The sequence below is a fragment of the Agelaius tricolor genome, unplaced genomic scaffold, assembly GCF_023055355.1.
Source record: "Agelaius tricolor isolate 1412-34295 unplaced genomic scaffold, bAgeTri1.0.p SCAF_5, whole genome shotgun sequence".
NCBI lineage: Eukaryota > Metazoa > Chordata > Aves > Passeriformes > Icteridae > Agelaius > Agelaius tricolor.
Window position 1 is genome coordinate 36,338,454 of NW_027269265.1, and position 19,384 is coordinate 36,357,837.

General features: G+C 35.8%; 1 protein-coding gene across 3 annotated transcripts in view; it reads left to right on the forward strand.

Moving 5' to 3' along the window:
• The window catches only part of TTBK2 (tau tubulin kinase 2), an 80,272-nt gene that overhangs the window by 2,593 nt on the left and 58,295 nt on the right, over window positions 1–19,384 (forward strand). The gene's annotated exons all lie outside the window — the stretch shown is intronic.

Consider the following 19,384-nt stretch of genomic DNA (forward strand, 5'->3'; position numbering starts at 1 on the left):
TGTGTTAGGCTGGAGGGGAGGAGAAACAGCTGCCTTTTCAGTAGGAGACCCCAGGATTAGTTGTGGTCTCCCAGGGATGCATTGTGGTACACGGACCAGCCACTGTCCTTCCTCCCTCATTCTGCAAAAACACTCTCACCTCAAGGGACAGCTTCCTTTGACTGATCTGTCAGAGCAGCGAGTTGTGCCATGGATCTAGCAGATCAGTCTGAAGGGCCGATTGTTAAAGCATTGGTGGGCAAGAATTAAAACATGCAAAATTGCCAAAATGCAAGGTTTATCTTAAAGAATTTAAGAGCTATGGGTCATGTGTGTTTAAAATTTTCTTGTTCTGAACTTGACTTCTTGTTCAGGATTAGGGTGAAAGAAACTTTCTCAAATCTTTTACTTGGCTTTTTTTTCTGTTTAAGAGTATAGTATCTAGGGTAGTTAAGTGGTAATTAAGCATGTTAATTTTTAGAAGTGGAGATAAAAGCTATTTCAGTTGGATAAGAGAGTACAGCTAAATGGAGTAGTTTCATTTTTCTGCTTTCCATGCTCAAGTAGAATGCTCTAATGCTTGTACTGTATTCTCTGTCATGCAGTGGCAGAATGAAAGAAGGAAGTTGGCTTCCCTCTTTTTGTTAGAAATATTGGGTACTATCTCGTCTGGATTTTAGTGACTATATCTTGTATGTTCTTTCATAATTTCTTTGTCTTTACTTATCCTTTAAAACTTTAATTATTTATTTACATTTTAGAGTCAGAATATTCCCCTCTCCTTGCTTCAGGGCTAGGTGTTTAGTAGTGTTCTTTTGACAGAATCTAGTAACTTGGATTTTTTTTAAGCTGCTTGTGAAATTGAGATGCCATTCTTAGCCATTTAAATGTATAGTCTATCATTCTCTGTAGGAGCTTATAGGTCACTAGTCTTGAAACCTAAGTAGTGGAAAATTCAAGCAATAAAATCTGGCCTTCTGATACTTCACCTCTTGATCTGGTTGAGAATTCTTTTTCCCATTTTTGAGATGTTGTACAAGTCATAACTTTTGAATAGTTATCTTTCAAAATTATTTTTCAATTAATGGAGATGAATCCTGGAAAACTTGAGAAGGTTTCTGGGGAGAAGGGAAAGATTTAACCTGAGAGGAGTGAGGAAAGGAGGGCAGATTGAGAAACTGAAGAAGTCTTGGGTGTTTTTAATGAAACTATTTTGTTAAAAATATTTTTATTGTTATGTTCAGGCATGTTTTTCTGTGGTTCTTGTCCCGTGTGTTTGAGAACTTTTCATCATGGAATTGCATCATTTAAATGTTATTTTGTGCTGTTGCTTATTGTCTGAAGAGATTATTCAATGATTAAGAATTACACTGATGAGGAACTGTGTCCACTAATTCTTTCTTTTGGAGAACTGTGTGTATGTAGCTTAGCCTTGCATTTAAGTGCCAGGAGTAGTTGGAAGAGATGAAGGCCTCTTTCAGGGATGAAGTTTGCCAGATCACTGATGGTACTGATGAGGACAGTAATTTTCTTTCCTGTACAAAGCTGTCTGATGCATAAAGGAAGAGTAAAATATGCTGAACTTGCTTTGAGAGCTTGTAGAGGATGTCAAGTTTCTTTAATATGTAGCCATATTTTTCTATTAGGGTGTTACAAAGGGACTTGTTACTTGTTGCAGGGACAGGTTACTAATGTGGAGTTTGCATGCAGAAAAATGTAAAAAAACAGATTTCGTGTCATCCCAGTCTCTTTATACAGAAATAATTTTATGTTTTTTATACACTTCTCTCACAACCAAAATTACACAAAATTTGTTCCACTAGACTCATCCACAGTTAGGAGAGATCTTGAGAGAGCTTGAGTCTTTTTAGTAGTTGGGAATTGTCTTTAGTCAACAGCTGTCTATTGATTCTGAGAGGGGGTTAGTTCTGCTCTCTGTCACTTCCCAGATTTTTCTTAGATAGTATTTGTTGCTTTTGTCATGCTCTGTCTCAGAGTACTAACGTTTTGTGAGGGTTTTAACAGCACTTATTTGATACAATGTTGTTCAACATAGTAAGAATTAGATTGCTCGGTTACGTGGTGTATCAGCAGGATGTGTCTCGTAGCTGTCAATTTACTTGTCACCATAGTAATGCTTCAAATGCCACTCGTGGCAAGCAGTGTGACTTTGAGCATATGAAGTATGACTCTAGCTTTGCAGTGTTGAAGAATTACAAAAAAAGGGAGGCAGTGATCTGTAAATAGAATATACTTTTCAGCATCAAACTGGTGACTTTTTAGAATGTATTTGTATTCTTGAGTTATATGCTGCCTTGAAATAATTATTTTCTTGTCTTTCATTTATCAGCATCTTGAGCTTAATAGATCTAGAATGGGCATTATAAACTGATAGAAAATGTATCAGATGAAGAATGACTCTGTATTCCTTGAGTTTGATTGAATTAAATGCCCTGTTCATATGTGATGCTTTGCTTTTCCATCTGCAGTAGTCTATAAATAAAATCAAAGTATAATTCCCTGAGTCAAGTCAGCCTAGAACAAACTGTCATTTTACACTCTGAGAGTTAAAGAAAAGGAATTGACATTGGATCACTGTTCTTTTTCTGTGTGACGTTTTGTGCTTTTTCATTAAGATCTAGAGATTATTCTAATAATCATGATCATTTTGGATGAAATTACAGTTCTACAGTTTTGAGCAAGACAGTGTATCCAGTGAGAAAGCCTGTTGAATAATTCATCTGGTTAGAGAAAAATCTTGAAAGAATCACGGGACAGATAAGTATGAAGAAAGGATTGACTGGTCTTGTGGAGCAACGTGCTAGCTAAGCCAGTCAGGTCTTGTCTTGATCAGCCAAGAACTAAGAAATTGATGCTGAAGCTGAGGAGCAAACCCCAGTAAAGGGTTACTCCTCTTACAGTGAAGGAGATGTGTGCAGGAAGGAAGCTCTGTTATTGACTGTCTGGTGATACTTGTTATTTATTTATGGATGTACATAGATATAAGAATATTTTTCACACATTAGCTCCTGCAGATGAAAATGTGCATTATTGTTAAACCAGTCTTAACAGTTGGCTACTGATTTTAAATGGAAAATTATGTTCTCTGCCTGAGCCTTTTCTAGTGCCCTTTGATCTCTGAGCTACACTGAGTCAACTCACTAACTTGGCAGAGAATGATTGTAAAAATGGAGTTGTTTGTATTGTTTTTTGGCTGATATCTGTTTGTAACTCTTGCTAGGTCATGCTTCACCCTGAATGCATAGCTGAGATAGTCATAACCAGATCCTTTCGTTTACTGTAGCCTGCATGCTCAGCTGACAGGTTTTCCTGCCTATTGTCAGTTCAGGGAGGACACAAGAGAAAGAGGAACATTTTATGTGAAAGGCTGCTTTGAGGTGATGGTGCACTTTCTTCTCTGTTAATTTGAAGGAAATATGGGCAGCATGCTAATTTCAGGCTGCACATTTCTTCCTGTTGTTCTGATATATTTCATTAATTTTGAGCCCAGGATACCTCAGTCATGTGGCAGTGCTTCTGTATGTTATCTTTCCTTGATCAGTCCATTTTCCTCTCGTAATCAGGGAGCAGCTGTACTTCGTCTGGCTTGTTGGAACTGGCAGTTAATACTTCAATTCTATTGTAAGGCCCTGCTCACTGAAATATTTCTTTTTCCTGGAGTAAAGGTTTGGACAGAATTGATTTATGGTCTGAATCAGGACTGTGACCGACGTACAAGTAGCCATGCAGTAGATGTTGGTCATATTTGGTGTTGGCATATTATGAAGTGCTTTTATATTTCTTACTCTGAAACACATAAAAGCTCAGTCGTGGTCTTAATAAATAAGAATGTAGATATTACTACTCTTAACTGTATTATTTCTATTCTCGCTTCTGGTATTACAAAAAAACCCACTGACTGTACACAGATTTCACCCATATCATTGAATGTGTCCTCTTCCTCAGCAGAAATCTCATAACCCTGCTTGCCATATGATTGTGTGTCTACATTATGCTCTTATAGAGTTGAAATTAGTTGTTGTTTAAATAATAATTTTAAAATGCAGAAGTATCTCACCACAGTTTAAAGCCGAATATGCTTCAAGCAAATGTAATGACTTTTTAAAAAACCACCATAGACCTGTATTTCCTTTATGTAAATTCAAGAACTTCTAGAATACTGTTATCAGTGTAGGGTTATTACACTTTGCCATAATGATGTCATGTGTAACTGACATATGTAACTTCTCCATATCTACAAAGTTAAATCTCCTCTCAGTCAATCTGAAGTATTTCCAGTGTTAGACAAAAATTTCCAGTGTTAGACAAATTATTTGTATAGATCAAGAGTTGAAACATTTAAAATATACAAATATGGTGGTTATAGGTCAGCAATACAATCAGGATTATTTTTGTAACCTGGCTTTAATTTGGAGGGATTTGGAATTTAATGTCTTTATTTACATACAGCCCATATTTCCTAAAACGTGTAACACTGTTATTCAATACTTTTTATTATTTAAGTAAGGGATAAACTGAAAGCCTGTGAAGGTTTCTGAGAAATTTTGCTCTTTTGTTTTTAGGAATAATTGTACATTTGTTTGGAAGATAGTTAAAATCTGATCTTGCACTCTTCTGATGTGTAGGAAGTTCTTATAATTTTTGAGAGCCTCTTGACCCCCATGTTTGTAATACATAAACTTACTGATTTTCATGCCTCATCGTTCTGCCATGTTTTATTTTTTCAACTGATCCCTGGAATGTTTTTTCTGAACTTAAGACAGTCCTAGCAAATGAAATACGCCTAGGATAATTGTATTTTCATAATGAAATACGCTTGTATAATTAACTTCCAAAGACAAAAGCCTCATCACTGTACTCAATCTGACTGTGTGAAGACCAAAGGAATTATTGTGATTATTGAGGCTAACTTTATGTGTAAAACCAGCTTCCCTAGGGCTTCTCTGAATTATGTGTGCTAGCAGTAGTTGAATAAGAGTATATAGTGTAGAAAATCATTGTGCTGTCTTTTAAGAATGTCAGTAATGAGGAATCCATTGAAAGAGTTAATGAGATATTCTATTAGTAGAGTATTTTTATTAATGAAAACTAAAGATCTTGGAGATATTTGTATGCATTTAAGGGATCTAAAGGTTTGACCTTTAACTTGTATGATTTGTGTGTCAGAATTAAGATCTTTTGCAATTTCCTTGACTAAAGCAATTTCTATTAGATAAACTGAAGGAACTGAGCTTCATAATTCTGGACACCAGAATGGGATATAATATTGTAGCAGCAATCTTACAATGAGGATAGAGAGGTATTATGATCTCTCTTAGTATTTATTTGCCTATTCATCCATAATTGTCATAACTTTAGTAATCCAGCAAATACATATATCAGCAATAATGGATTACTCCTTTGTGTTAGGTAATGTTTCCATTTATTCTTTGGTCCTTGATGGATAAAATCTTGTTTTATCTAAGCTGGCACGTGTGTAGTTTGGTTGCCGTCTGTGCAACCTCTTGATGCCATTTGTCCTTTATCACTTCCTGATCTCAGTATCAACTACAAACTTCATAATTTTTCCTGAGTCAAAAATGTTTCAGTATTAAGTAGGAAATGGATTCCTATGGATTCCTAATTAGAGAGATATTTGTTCAGTTCACTTATATTTTGGGACCTATTATTTTGTGTATGATCTATTGATTTTCTGGCTGAAAGACACTACAGTGTGATATAAACTTAGATGTCTTACAGAAGTAGAAGTTCCATAATAACTATTATCCTTACAGACCAAACTTGTAATGCCATAGTAAAAAGTTAGTTTGATAGGACAGGGAACTTAATTAAATGGCCATAGCTATAGTGTCTTCCTTTAGTTCTTTATTAATCAAGTCCCCTTGTTTGTCTGGAATTGATGTTGAGCTGGTGGCCCATAGTTAACAAAGTAGTTTAATTTATCCTTTCCAAACTTTAACATCAGTTATCTTGTGGAGTGTTCTATGTTTCAGGAACCTTTAAATCAGAGATCTCCTTGAAAATTCCTATTAAGATACAAGTTATTCACATGCGTCCTTCTGAACGTTCTGTCTGACCTGGTAGCATCTCATTAATATCTGTGGTCCACTGGAAGGCAGCGGCGGGGCTCGGGGCGCCGTGCCGGCCTAGCCCCGCTCGCTGCCCGGCCGGAGCTGCCGGAGCTGGCCAGGGTGCTGAGCCGCCGGCAAGCCCCTGATGGCTTCGGTACTGACAGGGGGCTGCCGCTGACAGGAGTGTCTCGTCTCCTATCATTGCATCCTGGGACTTGCACAGATAGCCTATATGCCTTTGCTGCTTATATCAGAAAAAAACTCTACTGTGGAAGTTTTCCCTGAGCCACAGCTGCTGGCTTTTTAACATCTCCAGTCATGATAAATTCATCATTGGGACCAGATTCTTTGCTGTCCAAATTATACGAAATGCACCTATACCACCCACAAGCACGGCACTTTTGTAAGTGCATTAGCATTCACTGTGCATTACGGTGAATTTTCAGACAGTGTATAAAAGGCAAAAACCATCATTCTGCCTGCAGCTTAACAACTTTCACCAAGGATTCAAGAGAATCCTATAGAGCAGCCTCCAAAGATGAATCTGGAAAGTAGCACTAAACATCTATAAACAACTTTAGTATTATTGCAGATATTAGTTTAAGTTTTTCCTCCATGACCCACAAAGTTCTGCCTTTTTGTCTGCACCACTTTTTTTTTTTTTTAATATTGTAAAGATGATCAGTGATAGCACTGGTTTAAATTATTGTTATTAAACATACCCCTCTCCCATTACTTTAGTAATTCACTTTTAAAAATATCATACCCATTTGGTAAGTGTTAGGGCATATTCATTTGAATCTATATGTAGCTATATTGCCAAATTTGCTGCCATTTTTTGTAAGTAGTTGTGGTTGAAGACATAAATCCTCATTGATAGAGTTACAAAGTTATGTATTTCTGTAAAAAAAATAGTAGTGTACATGGAATAAATATGTAAACAATGTAAACATATATGTGTATATCATAAAAACACACATGCATGTAATTTATATATATAGATATGTATCAAAAAGTGTTGTGTCATATTCTTTATAAAAAAGTATGTTAGCATAGCAGTATTATAAATAATCTGTTTCTGATTCCCTGAACTAATTTTTGCTTTGATGCAGTTATACCTGAGAATCTTGAACAGAGAAGAAGCTCTTTGATGGCCACCTCAGCAATTATGAGGAAGTAGAAACTAGAAATGTGAGAGAAGCATGAAGGTGTTAGTTAGAACATGTAGCACCATCCTCCTTCTCTCCCCTTTTCCCATTTAATTCCTTTTCCTCAGGCCCTTTCTGGTGAGAGGTTTGGATGCCCTTCTGCTGTGCTGCTTGGCTCTCAAGCAAGAGCTGGGATTTCTTGACATGGCTGCTGTTCTGTGTAGTGTGAAGGCAAAGGCTAGAGCAGAGTGTTGGACCTGAAATGTAAGAGAACCTGAAGGAGGCAGCTGTTGAAGTATTAAAGGCAAACCCAGAGGATTTGTTTATTTATTTAGGCTTTGTGTGTGTAAATTGTATGTTATAGTCTAAACATGGTGATGGGAAGCAATTTCCATTATTTTTTTTTTTTAATCCGTGGCATGTTTTGATAAATATGCCTAATTTCTTCTGCATCACCATATGCATGGCAATTTAAGTTCACACACACACAAAGAAAGAAATCTCTAGCTAGTTGATTGAACTATTTTAATAGTTTGAGAATATGACTATTGCTCTATCCATGAGTGCTTTTTCTCTTAGAAGTAAATGTAAGCCTCTCTCATGCTTTTTTTTTTTAATTTTCAGCTTTAAAATTATTACTGAACAATTGTTAGTGGTTATTGAAATCTTATTTACTAGCTGCCAGACTGAAGCAAAGCTATTGGATGGAAGCAAATTAAAATCACTTTTTGCAATTCAATACTGCAGCCATCAACACTTAAATAAAACTTCTGAAAACGCACCTGAAACTTGAATCTCTTCTCTTGTTCCCATCACCAGCTATCAGCTCAACAAAATGTCCAGGAACAGATTGTCCTTTTATCAGCCTTGACAACTGATAGTGACCAACAAATGAACTAAAAAGCATACTTTTGCCCTGTTTTTTGCTGCATGCTGTAGGGTCTTGTATGGTTTTAAATATTTCATGATGTGGTAAAAGCCTGATCTCCTTGGGGAAGGAAGTTCTATGTCACTAAAAGTGTGTGATCACTTGTCTAGCAAACAACATAGAAATCTTTGTAGACTTCTTTCTTTTATGCAAGTAGTGCCATGTCATAAATAGGTGTATATGTGCTGAATGAAATGAGGGAAAAAATGCCTTAATCCAAAGCAAAGCAAGCTTCCATGGTATTGGATGTAGTCAGGATTTGCAGGTAGAAAATATTAGAATTTAGATAAATGTTGAGGAATATCCTACCAAAACCATTTAGAAAAGTGAAAAGAATATTAAGAGATGTAAATATTGTATCAAGTGGCAACAAGATTTTGGAAATTATTGTCCTTTTTTTCATCAGTTTTACATAGTAACTTATTTGTGGAAAGAGAGTCATAAGTCTTTGCAGTTCTTTTACAGCAATTGTTTATGGCTATTCATAAGAGATTTTTTTTTTTTTTTGGTAAATTAAAGTATTGAGAGTTCCTTGAAGTAACAAAGTAGATACAAAAATCACATTTGTTGTGGTTTTTAATATGTTTGTTTCTCTGGAAGCTCAGGCATTTAGCAGTCTAAAATTTTTGTCCTGTCACCTATATAAAAATTCCTGTCATATGTTTTGCAACTGCCAGAAGTAACAATCAGTTTTTACATTAACTTTTTCTTTCTATTCAAACTGTAACATTGCTGTATCTGACTGTCAGTGATTTAAAATATATTCTGTGAATTTTCATTGTCAAAAATCTGACCCTGGATGTCTGCACCAACTTTATTAAGATACAGATAGTCTTGAGGTTAGGAAATGTGGACTAATATATTAGTTCTCTGCATTCAAGCTATCAAATGATTTGAGTATAAAGATTAGAGGCATTTCCAAGTATTTTCTGAAGTGAGGCAGAGGCAAGAAAATCTGTATGGAAACACTGAGACAGCGCAAAACCCAACACAAAGTGGAAGGGAGAACATGTGTAAAATAGAAGTTGAAGTGATAGAACAAATGATATTTGGAGTTCCTGAGTGTTTATAATATATTTTTTTCAAAATAACTTCACATAAGTGCCAGAGAAGAAGAGTTTACTTGAGTTGAATTGTTTTGCTTTATGATGCCATTCCCATAACAGCTAGCTAGTCAACACTTTTAGGGTGGAAGCTTCTTTCAAGTAACTGACAGAAAATTATGCACAATATTTTGAGTTGCATCTCATCAGTTCAAATAATTTAAATTTATGTTGTACAGGGAGCATAATTTCTCTGTCCTCTCTCCATCTTTCCAAACATAATGTATGAATGTAAAATTCTAGAGTAGAGTAAAGATGTGTATTCAGCAGTAGTCATACATGGATGCCTAAGGAAAAGTACAAGACCACAGATAATATAAATTATAGTTCCCTCTAGTTCTTTCCCATTTTTTTAGTAAGGGACTGCCTGCACTAAATATACTTAATCTGTATTTTCAGTAACCCACAGTAGTTTTCTTTTTCATGTAGTTGACTGTTGTTCACTTGAACCATTGTAAACTTTTTGTACTCACAATATCCTTTTGCAAGAAGTTTCACAGATTATTTTCTCTGAGTCTGGCTCCTGCTGACCTATTTTGTTTTGGTTTTTTCTTGCTTTATTAAATGACATCATAAATAGCTGATTCCTAGCTAAACTCTCTATCTCCCTAATAATTTTGTAGACCTCTGTCAAGTACCTCTCTCTACTTCCCATCATCCTTTGAAAAAAATTATAAGTCATTACTTCGTGTGGAAACTAGTCTGTATCCCTGATTGTCTTGTTCTATTTTCTTTTTTTTTTTTTTTTTTTTGAGATAGGAAGGGCTATTGTATACAATACTCAATATATTAGTGAACCATGGATATACACATGATCTTCATGTTGTCGTCTGCTTTGTCTGAATTCCTAAGATTTGATTTTTTTGGACTGCTATTTAGCATTGAGTTGCCATCTTTTCTTTCTGAATATTTACTTACAATATTTCTTATATCATAATAACAAGATCTTATTCTTGATTGCTAATACTTTCTCATGTGTTTATTGAACACTTAAGATATATTCATGTGTTAAATAATAACAGTTAGTTATTATTTTTCTGATATACATAATTTTATATGTACACGCATAGAACCTCATTTGCTTTTTATCTCCTGGTCATACAGTACCATGAAGTCACCCCGCAGTTTGTCTCAATTGTCCCTTTAATAGTTTGGATTGGAACTTTAATGATCATCTAGATCCAGCCCCGCCATGGTTGCCAGGTTGTTCAAGGCCCCATCCTGTCAGTCTCCTTATTTTGAGGGAGCATTGTGTTTAGGTACCCAAGGAATCCATTCCAAATTTGAAAGCAGAGCTGTTAATGATCCAGATGGAAGATGGTGAGTCAGGTTTTCTATATGTGAACACTTTGTGGAAAAATATTTTTTAATGGAACCTGAGTGAAAATATTGATCTTAATAAATGATAACTCATCAGCCTAAAAAGGGTAGCTCTCTGTACTGTACTGTATATTTACAGATGATCTCGACAAGATGCAAATACTGAAATTACATAGTCTGGTGATAGAAGGGTATTAAAATTAGCAAATATGAAGATGGAGAACTGGAGAAACACCTTGCTACTCTGAGGTAATGATGAATGAAAATAATCATAAAGCAGTTCACATAGGATAAATAATTTTAAAATGTTCAGTGGTGAACTTCATTCTTTTGAATGTGGTTTTGCAGGTTCTGTGAAAATAATAGGTTAGTGCTTACTAACAAAGCTGGTCTCCGGATCTCAGAGGGGATGTAGTAGAACTGGAAAAAGCACACAGATGATGATCAAAATCAGTGAATGACCAAATAGTTGAAGAGGTAAATGAGGGGGCATATGGTAAGGGTGTATTCCCTGTATAGGACTGAAAGGTGAACAGGGAGCAACCATACACTGCCTTCCTGTACAAGGGTTAATGAATCTCAAATGTAACTAGCGAAAGACAAACTGGAAACAAAGATGTGCTTCCCACAGCATGGAGTTAGGTTACAATTTGCTTTATGAGCATTACGGGTGGTAAAGTTTTCATGGTTCAGTAAAGTTCTGATGAACTTGGAGACAAAAAAAGTTAAATACCATCCTTGGCACTTTGTGTTTTGTGTCCCAGCTTGCTATATCCCCAGAAAATATTCTGGCAAGGGTAATCACATGCTTTGTGTGTCTTTGTATTTTTCCCTTGACATCAGCTGCTGGCAATAGTCAGGGACAGAAGATTGGACTAGGTGGATCTTTGGTCTGATGCAGCCTGTCTCCTCTTCTGATTAGCTGTCCATGCTATCTGCTTTTCTCCTGTCTGACCCAATTTTTTTTCTGCTGCAAATTAAGTTGATATTTTTGGATTTGTCCCAACTTTAAATACCTTTGCCAAAGTTCCATTTTGGTTCTTTAATACCTGTCTTCCATTTCAAACCTTGAAGGACCTTGGATTAGGAGCTCAAGTTTCAGTCACTGTTGCTTGAAGCCACCTTCAACTGCAGCTATAAAACAAGTGCATACTCTGACCAAGCCACATTGCTGACTGAAGCTCCTGTACCTTTGTAGTTTCCAGCACCAATATTTTTTAGGGACAAAATGGTTAGGCAGTCTTAGATGAGATACAGCCATCTCCTTTGTTGTTGTGTATTGTACTTGTAGATTTGATGTTGCCTGAGCCCATGTGAGGATTGTGGAATATTCTGTGAACAAGAGAGGCTTCCTGGCACTGTACAGAACCTCTCTGTACAGCCATGCCAAACTGAAGATAAAGTAGCTACTTGTGCTTCTCTGCTGGCAATATATCATATGTTTATTCACCTGCCTTAGTGCCTCCTTCCTTCACCAGAGCCAGGCACTAAGCCATTTCCCACCTCTCCTGTCATTTGGCAGTGCATAAGGACCCACTTATGTGGCTGTATCCTACTCCCTGGTGTTAGGGGTGTTGACAGCAGTGTTGAATTGGTCTTGGCAAGAGTGTCACTGTGGTTTTTCATCTTTGTGCCTGACTTTTTTAGTGGTCTTGATCTGCTGCTGAAAAGTACAATACTCCTTGAACAACTGTGTTACTGCATAAACTGTAACGTGATGCTGTGTCTTCCCTCCTTAACTCTGTCAGGGATTGCTGTGTTGTGTGGCAGGATGGGTGTATGTTCCCCTCACTGAGGAGTCCTGTCAGAGTTTGGTGGATGTCCTGCACTGTGTGGACTCCCTCATGTTTCTCCTGTCAGCTAGGGTCTTTTGGAGTCATCCTGCTTGGTGTAGTAGTTGCTGTCCTCATTTCACACATTAGCAAAAAGCAGAGCTTTATTTAAGAGCTGTATTTAAGGAGATGGCACACCTATCTACTTACAGCCTGTGTCCTCTCTTTATCACAATACTGCAGCAGATTTAGTTATGTGCCCTAAAGATAAGGATGCTAAGAGATCAGACATTACAGACTGAAAAAAGATCTTTTCCTCTGTTCTTTTTCCTGTTCTGCTTAGCAAGCTGTCAGGCTTCACTCACCATGTCTTTGTGATGTGCTTTATACACTGATATATCAAGAGAATGCTCAGGTTTTGTTCGTGAGTCCAGGTCACTTCATGGCTGGTGCTGCAGGCTGAGCACAATGCTGTGAGAGCAGTTGTGGCTGCCAGCTGTGCTGCTTCTGTGCCACTGGCAGCCCTCTTGATCACTTGAATGCTGTCTGTGCAGACAACATTTTGCGATTCACATGCTGTCTATCTGAATGTCTCATCAAAGTTTCTCTGCCAATTTTCTTGTATTTTCCAAAAAGTTAAGTGTTATTTCCATTTATAATTAGAGTTTGCCCTGAACTTTAGTTGTTTGGATTAAGCATTTAGCTGTGTATATTCCCTTGCATCATTCTCACACAGTCCTTAGCAGCAGCTCTTCTCTGTAAATTGCTGTGTATCTACTCTGAAAAGTTTCACAGGCTTTGGCAGAAGTTCTTCAGAGCAGTGTATTGCTTGCCTTCTTGTCTCCTCTAGTTGTGTGTTGTATGCATGTGCTGGGCATTTATATTTTTTGTTTTCTGAGAAAATGGATTTATGAAATAATATATAGTACTAGTCAAAAGGTCAATAGTTTGGAGCATCTTAAAAGATCAATTTATATTATTTCTTGGAATATAAATGGTGAAATATTAATATTCTGAGTTTATCCTAAAAGGATGACTTGCTATTCCAACATTTCAAAAAACTGGAAGCAAAGATTTTAATTTTGCTGATAAATCCAGACTATAATTAGTTTGATATTATAACACTGTGCCACTGTTTAAAATATCTTAATTGTTTGACTTCAAGCTGTCTTTGTTCAAAACCACACTTCACTACCACTTTCCTACAATGAAAATTTTCTTAGGATCTTAAAAAATTATTATTGTAAAACCTTGTATAATTAAGGTGAACTGACTTTCCATTTTCAAGTTTCTTTGAAGAAGGCTTGAGAAGTAAAACAAATTTTCATTGCAGAAGTCCATGGTTCTAGTTCTATCTAGGTTTGTTGTCAATACCACAACAGTCCTAGTGAATCTAAGACACAGAAATACAGGTGTTTCTTTTTTAAACAAGTGACACTTTTGGGTTTTAAAATTAATTTTTGAGTAATTAATGAGGTTTCACAATCCGCTTTTTGATTTGGAACTCACTCGAAGTTGTGGAAAAAAATTGTGAATTTCACTTCCACAAGGGTTAGGTTCCCACAATAGAGGCTTTGCACCAGAGGTTGAAGTTCAACAACTGTCCAGCCTTTCCCTGTTCCCTACAGCTAACTTCTATTCTTTTTCTGACATAAGCCTTTGTGCTCTAGTGGGACAGATCAAATTAGGAAATTAACTCAAGCATCTGAAAAATGCCATGGTAAAAATATCATGGATTAAATAGAGTTTTTGATATATAACTCATTCTAATTCTCCCCTGACTGAATTTTTCTGTTTTTCTAAAGGTGATAAATTACATTCTGTTTCTCTGATAGGTGTCACAACCATATAATCTCCCCCTGTCGTGTGCATGCAGATGCTTTCCTTTCTCTATGGCAAGATATAGAGTACCCTTATTTTAGTTGGTCTGATCAAGAAACACTGAAGTTTACTTCAATGCAAATGCTTTTAAGTCCAATTTAATTTTCAAGTTGTAAATTCTATTTTGGACTTGAAGAGGGTTTTGTGAGCCTACAACTTGTATGGTTTTGCTACATGAATTAGTTGGTTTAGTGAGAGATAATACACTCCTTTGATAAACATTGCCTTACTTGGGTTTTCATAATATTTTGGTACAGAATTCTCTTGCAAACTGAAAATAGCGTGGTAGCTTGAAACATATATATTTTTAAAATAAAACTGGAAACTAAATGTTATATTTTTAACTCCATCTTCCAACTGAGAAAATTTCACCACCTTTGTAATAACAACTGCAGAAGTTGTCAGAAGGAAATACAGACTCTTTGGCAATAGCACACAAGGCCATTGGGAGCTTTTCACACCTGGAATCTGCAAATGGTGATGAGTATTTTTGGCACCCAAGCATTTGAGAAAGGAAAACCAAAAATTACATTGGTTCTGTGTTGAATTTTTAAAAAGATTTTCTTCACAACCAGTACAGTTGGAAATTTAAGTCAAGATTTTAAATTCAGTTTTCTCATTGATGTGATGAATGATGATTTTTCAAAACACCAGCTGTTAATGGATGTATTTAGAAAATATTCAGGTTTAAGTGTAAGATGACTTTCTAGTTTGGATGTTCAAGTAGACGCATTTAAATAATTTCTAGCCCTAGAATAAACAATTTGAACATGTTCTTAGCCTTTCTAAGACAGTGGGCTTTGCTGTAAATGTGGTGAAATTATGACCTTTGAACATTTCCTGCCCTGATTTTCTCTTTATGCTGGCCTTTTAAAATGTTCTTTGTTCAAGTTCTTCTTAAAAATAGAAAATACAGAAATGGAAAACATCTTAGGCAGATTTCACCTGGTTTACTAATTTTTTGAATGAGTTGAAGGCAGGCAAGTAGAGCTCCTAGTATGCTCAGAGAGTTCCTAATAGCAAAAGGTCAATACTATTCCACAGTGGAGGCAACACGACATATGTTCCTTTCTACGGAACAGAAGTAATCTCCTGTGCTCCCTTGCTTTGTCCTGGAACTTACAGTACCTACATTAAGCCAAAATTGTCTGTGCTACTTTTTCAACCTTAGGTCTGAATTTAAGCATCTATAAAGGATGGTAAGCAGAGGTTGGCTTCAGTTTAGGCTATCTTTAAGGGAATTATATACATGCACACATTACATTAAAGGATTGCCCTTTTTTTCTGGAAATTTTGCACTGTTATTTTCAAATTATCTCTTAGTGTACTTGGATGGGGTAAATTCATCTTTTGCAAGGCTAATGTGTGGTTAAAATCAGTTAAAGCGAATAGAAAGGTTTTAAATAATGGATGTCTGTACAGCATTCTGGATATTAGCTCTAATGCTCCTTTACCTGTTCTTGTTTTATACTGTAATCATTTCCCAGCAAAGGCTTATGTTATGGAACAGTCTATCCTCATTCTCTTGTCCTAGTTACTCCATGACCTCTCACCTGGAAATAAATTTGACAGAGGGATAATTGTCTTTCATTGTAGTTGTGTTATCTTGGAAAGTGCCTGAAGTGACAAACTGATGAGTTCATGAATACAGAATTTAATTATATATATTGCGATTAGAATGACTGTTACTTTTTTAGGAGAATTGTAAAGACATGTTTGTTTTGCTGAAAATAGCCTTACTGCCGCCTAAAAAACTGCACTGCTAAAGGATTCATCTGCTGAATGAGTAAGGCAAAGCTTGCACCTTACATGTGTGTCATTAATTATTCATCTGCTTCAGTGCTGGAGCTTTCTTAAATTGTTAACAGTATTATAGCCCGCTGAAGAGCTGTGCTGAAAACAATGTATCTCAGTAATACAAATGCAACGGTATTTACTTTTATGCGTCTTTAATTCATCTGTGAAATTTGGAATGAGCCAGTCAGTCTGAATTCAAATCCTTCCAAATTCAGAGAAATTTCAGTTTCAATCTTGACCTGTGAACCACCTCCAAAGAACGCATATTTATATCTGTCCAAAAGTCCTTTACATGTAGTCATCTCTAGTAATGTCCTTTTCTTCTGTATAAATTTGGGGAAGGTGATTGTAGTCTAAATTTCACCTACTAGAGTACATGTTATCTGTTACTAGGTAAGGAATATATTTATCTACTGCAGTACATCAATAATTAACAGATTTGCAGTTTATACAGTGTTAAGACCATTAGAGAACACATCAGAGCAATGAAACTCTGCCTAGGTCAGATTGTGAATAAGATCTTTAAAAACCATATTCTTGTAGCAGGAATATGCCTGAGTGTAAGGATGGAGGTGTATAAGTGTTATAGGGTATAACTGTATAAGTGTAAAAGTGTCTGATAGTGTTGTGGTTTAGCAAAAGTATAAAGCATTTTCAGGCTTAAATTAGGGAAATAAGACTTCTATCACGAAGAAGTAATAAGAAAAACTTTTCTCCATATTAGGAATTGGTATGATAGAGTCTAATTCAGTGTGGATGTCTAACTCAATGTCCACACCACAAGAAAAATGTGGAGCAAAGAGAGGAGTTTTGAAGGAGGACCATATAAAAGACCCCATGGCTGTGAAGGAAGGCTTAAAACTAAATGTATTAATTTACAGGAAGTTAAAAAAGTATTTTTAGGTGTTTAAATGAAGTGAAATTACTGGAAATGGAATTTGGTTACCAAAACTGTAACCTGTGGTAAAAAGTTAAAATTAAATGCATTAAACCTTGAAACAAAGCAAGTTATGTTTATTGTGAGGAAAGAAACATACTGGAACATGTTAACAGTGAAGAACATTTGGAGTCTTACATATTAGTGTGTGCTAATTCACTGAAACAGGTTGAAGCTATGAAGTGGCCTGATCAGGTAAAGGTTTGGGCCAATTTCAAACCTTCTGGCCTTGAAATTTGTCACTGAATCCTTCTTCTGCTTTACTTGAAGTCTTGAAAAAAATAGGATTCTTTGATTTGACATCAATATGTTTGTAATGCTTGCAGTTGATTATTTAGCTTCAGGAGGAGCTTAGCACCTTGTCTTCAGGGGCTCATGAGAGAACTTCTGCCTCCCATGCAGGACAGTTCAATGGATCCTGGTGTTTTATGGTGTTGAATACCTGGTTTTGATGATACAGAATACATATAGTTGCTTTGTAACAATCTAGGATGACAAGAGATTTAACAAGGAATTAGTGTATTTGAATAGGAGTGAGGAATTCTGTACAAATGAAGATTTTGTTACCCTGGCCATGCAGATATTACATACAGCAATAGAATATTTCTACAACAGTTCTTAGAATACAGGGTGGTTCTTTGAATGTATGTGTTGGACCTTTGCATTCTGGGCCAGTTGCTGATGCTCTCTTAGTTTGCTCAAGAATTCACAAATGCACAGCTGCCAGAAATACTTGTCAGAGTTATGACTATAAATTGTAAATTTAAATGTGTTAAAAAAAGAAAAAATTAAGTATCAAATCAGGAATCAAGGCTGATAGAAGAATTAACAAAAAACTCTGAACTGTCATATCTTTGATTTAATAAAGCACTTTTCCTACAGGTGATGAATTTTGTTCATGTTTGAAGGGTCAGCAAAAATCTTACTTGCAATTTTAGATTTTTCTCTGGTAAGATGAACAGTTTCACCATTACTTGTTTTAAGCAAATATCAGGAAAAAAATAAACCCTCTTGGAATTCCAGTATAGAAGTGAACAATTTGTCAAGACCAACCCATGCTTTGATGTAACTGGCAGGTGGTAGAAAGAAAAGCAAACATCTGAGTTAAAATGGGGAAAAGGGGAAAAGCCACTATATGTGCTTTAAGTATGTAATTTTGGAAATAGATCTTTTCCCCTTCATTAGTGGGTTTTTGTTTCATCTTTGTTCCTGAGTGTGTTATGATAATTCTGTTAGAAAAGACAGGGAGTGTGGTCAGTGGTTAGTAATGTTAAGGGGTTCACATAAATGGCTCCAGTTCTTTTTAGACTTTTGACCTTATCTGCAGGGGAGCATTTACTATCACCAGTAGAATTTGAATTGGTTTAGTTCAGCCTGATTAAATTGCAGGATGAATGCTGTTACTCGTAATACACAATCTTAATTTAGTTTCCCTTCATTTGTTTGAATTAAATCAATTTAGGCTATGTATTCTGAATGAACACTCCTTTACAGGCACGTAATGCACTCTCATTGGGTGTAAATTTAGATCCTTAACCAATCCAGATTAATGTTTCTCCAGAGGGGTTTCTTTTATCTGGAGTTGGTCCAACTGTCATAATGTCCAATTTAAGCAAAAAGGCGTAAATACAACATGAAAAAGAAATATCAAAAAAACATGGAAAACAGCCACAGTTTCTGTCATGTCAAACAAAATGTTTGTCTTAAAAAGCCAGGTTGCTCAAGCAGTGGAGCGTTTACTAAAAACGCATCTTTTAGTCCCAGTAGTAAGATTGGCAGTTAGCCACATGGAAGGCCATACTGCTGATTTAAATCAGAATTATTTTACCCATTTTGCATATCATTTGTGTGTTGATTCAGGGAGAGAAGCATTGTTCACTTGCAGGTATGCTATTTTGAAAGCCATGGAAATAACCTAAAGCAAACATACTTTTCAAAGAGTATTGTCTTTGGATAAGAGGGCTTATACAAACAGTTACTAATTACACTAGTGTAACAATAAGCCCAGTTCTAGAAAAGCTCAAAGAATTGAAATAAGCTTTTAATTGGTTGTAGTAGTTGCTGATGGGAGCCATTATGGATATGTTAATCTCCAAAGTACAATTTAATACTATCTATAATCCATTAAAATGATTGCTAAAACCAGAAAATAAAAAAAATGAACTGTCAAACTTACCAGAGACAAGGTTTTTTCCCTTACCAAAACCAGTTGTTTATAGCCTGAGATAATTGTACTTAAGATGTATTTAATCAGAAATAATTCTAGCTATGTGAAACACATTGTTAAATGTGAAGTACTCTGTATGCAGTGCAACTGAAACTTAAGTATCTATTTCTAACATAGTAATTTTTGCTTAATATTATTTTAATGTTGTTATATATTACTATAAATTAATTAAACAATTATTCAATAAGTTATTAATTAGA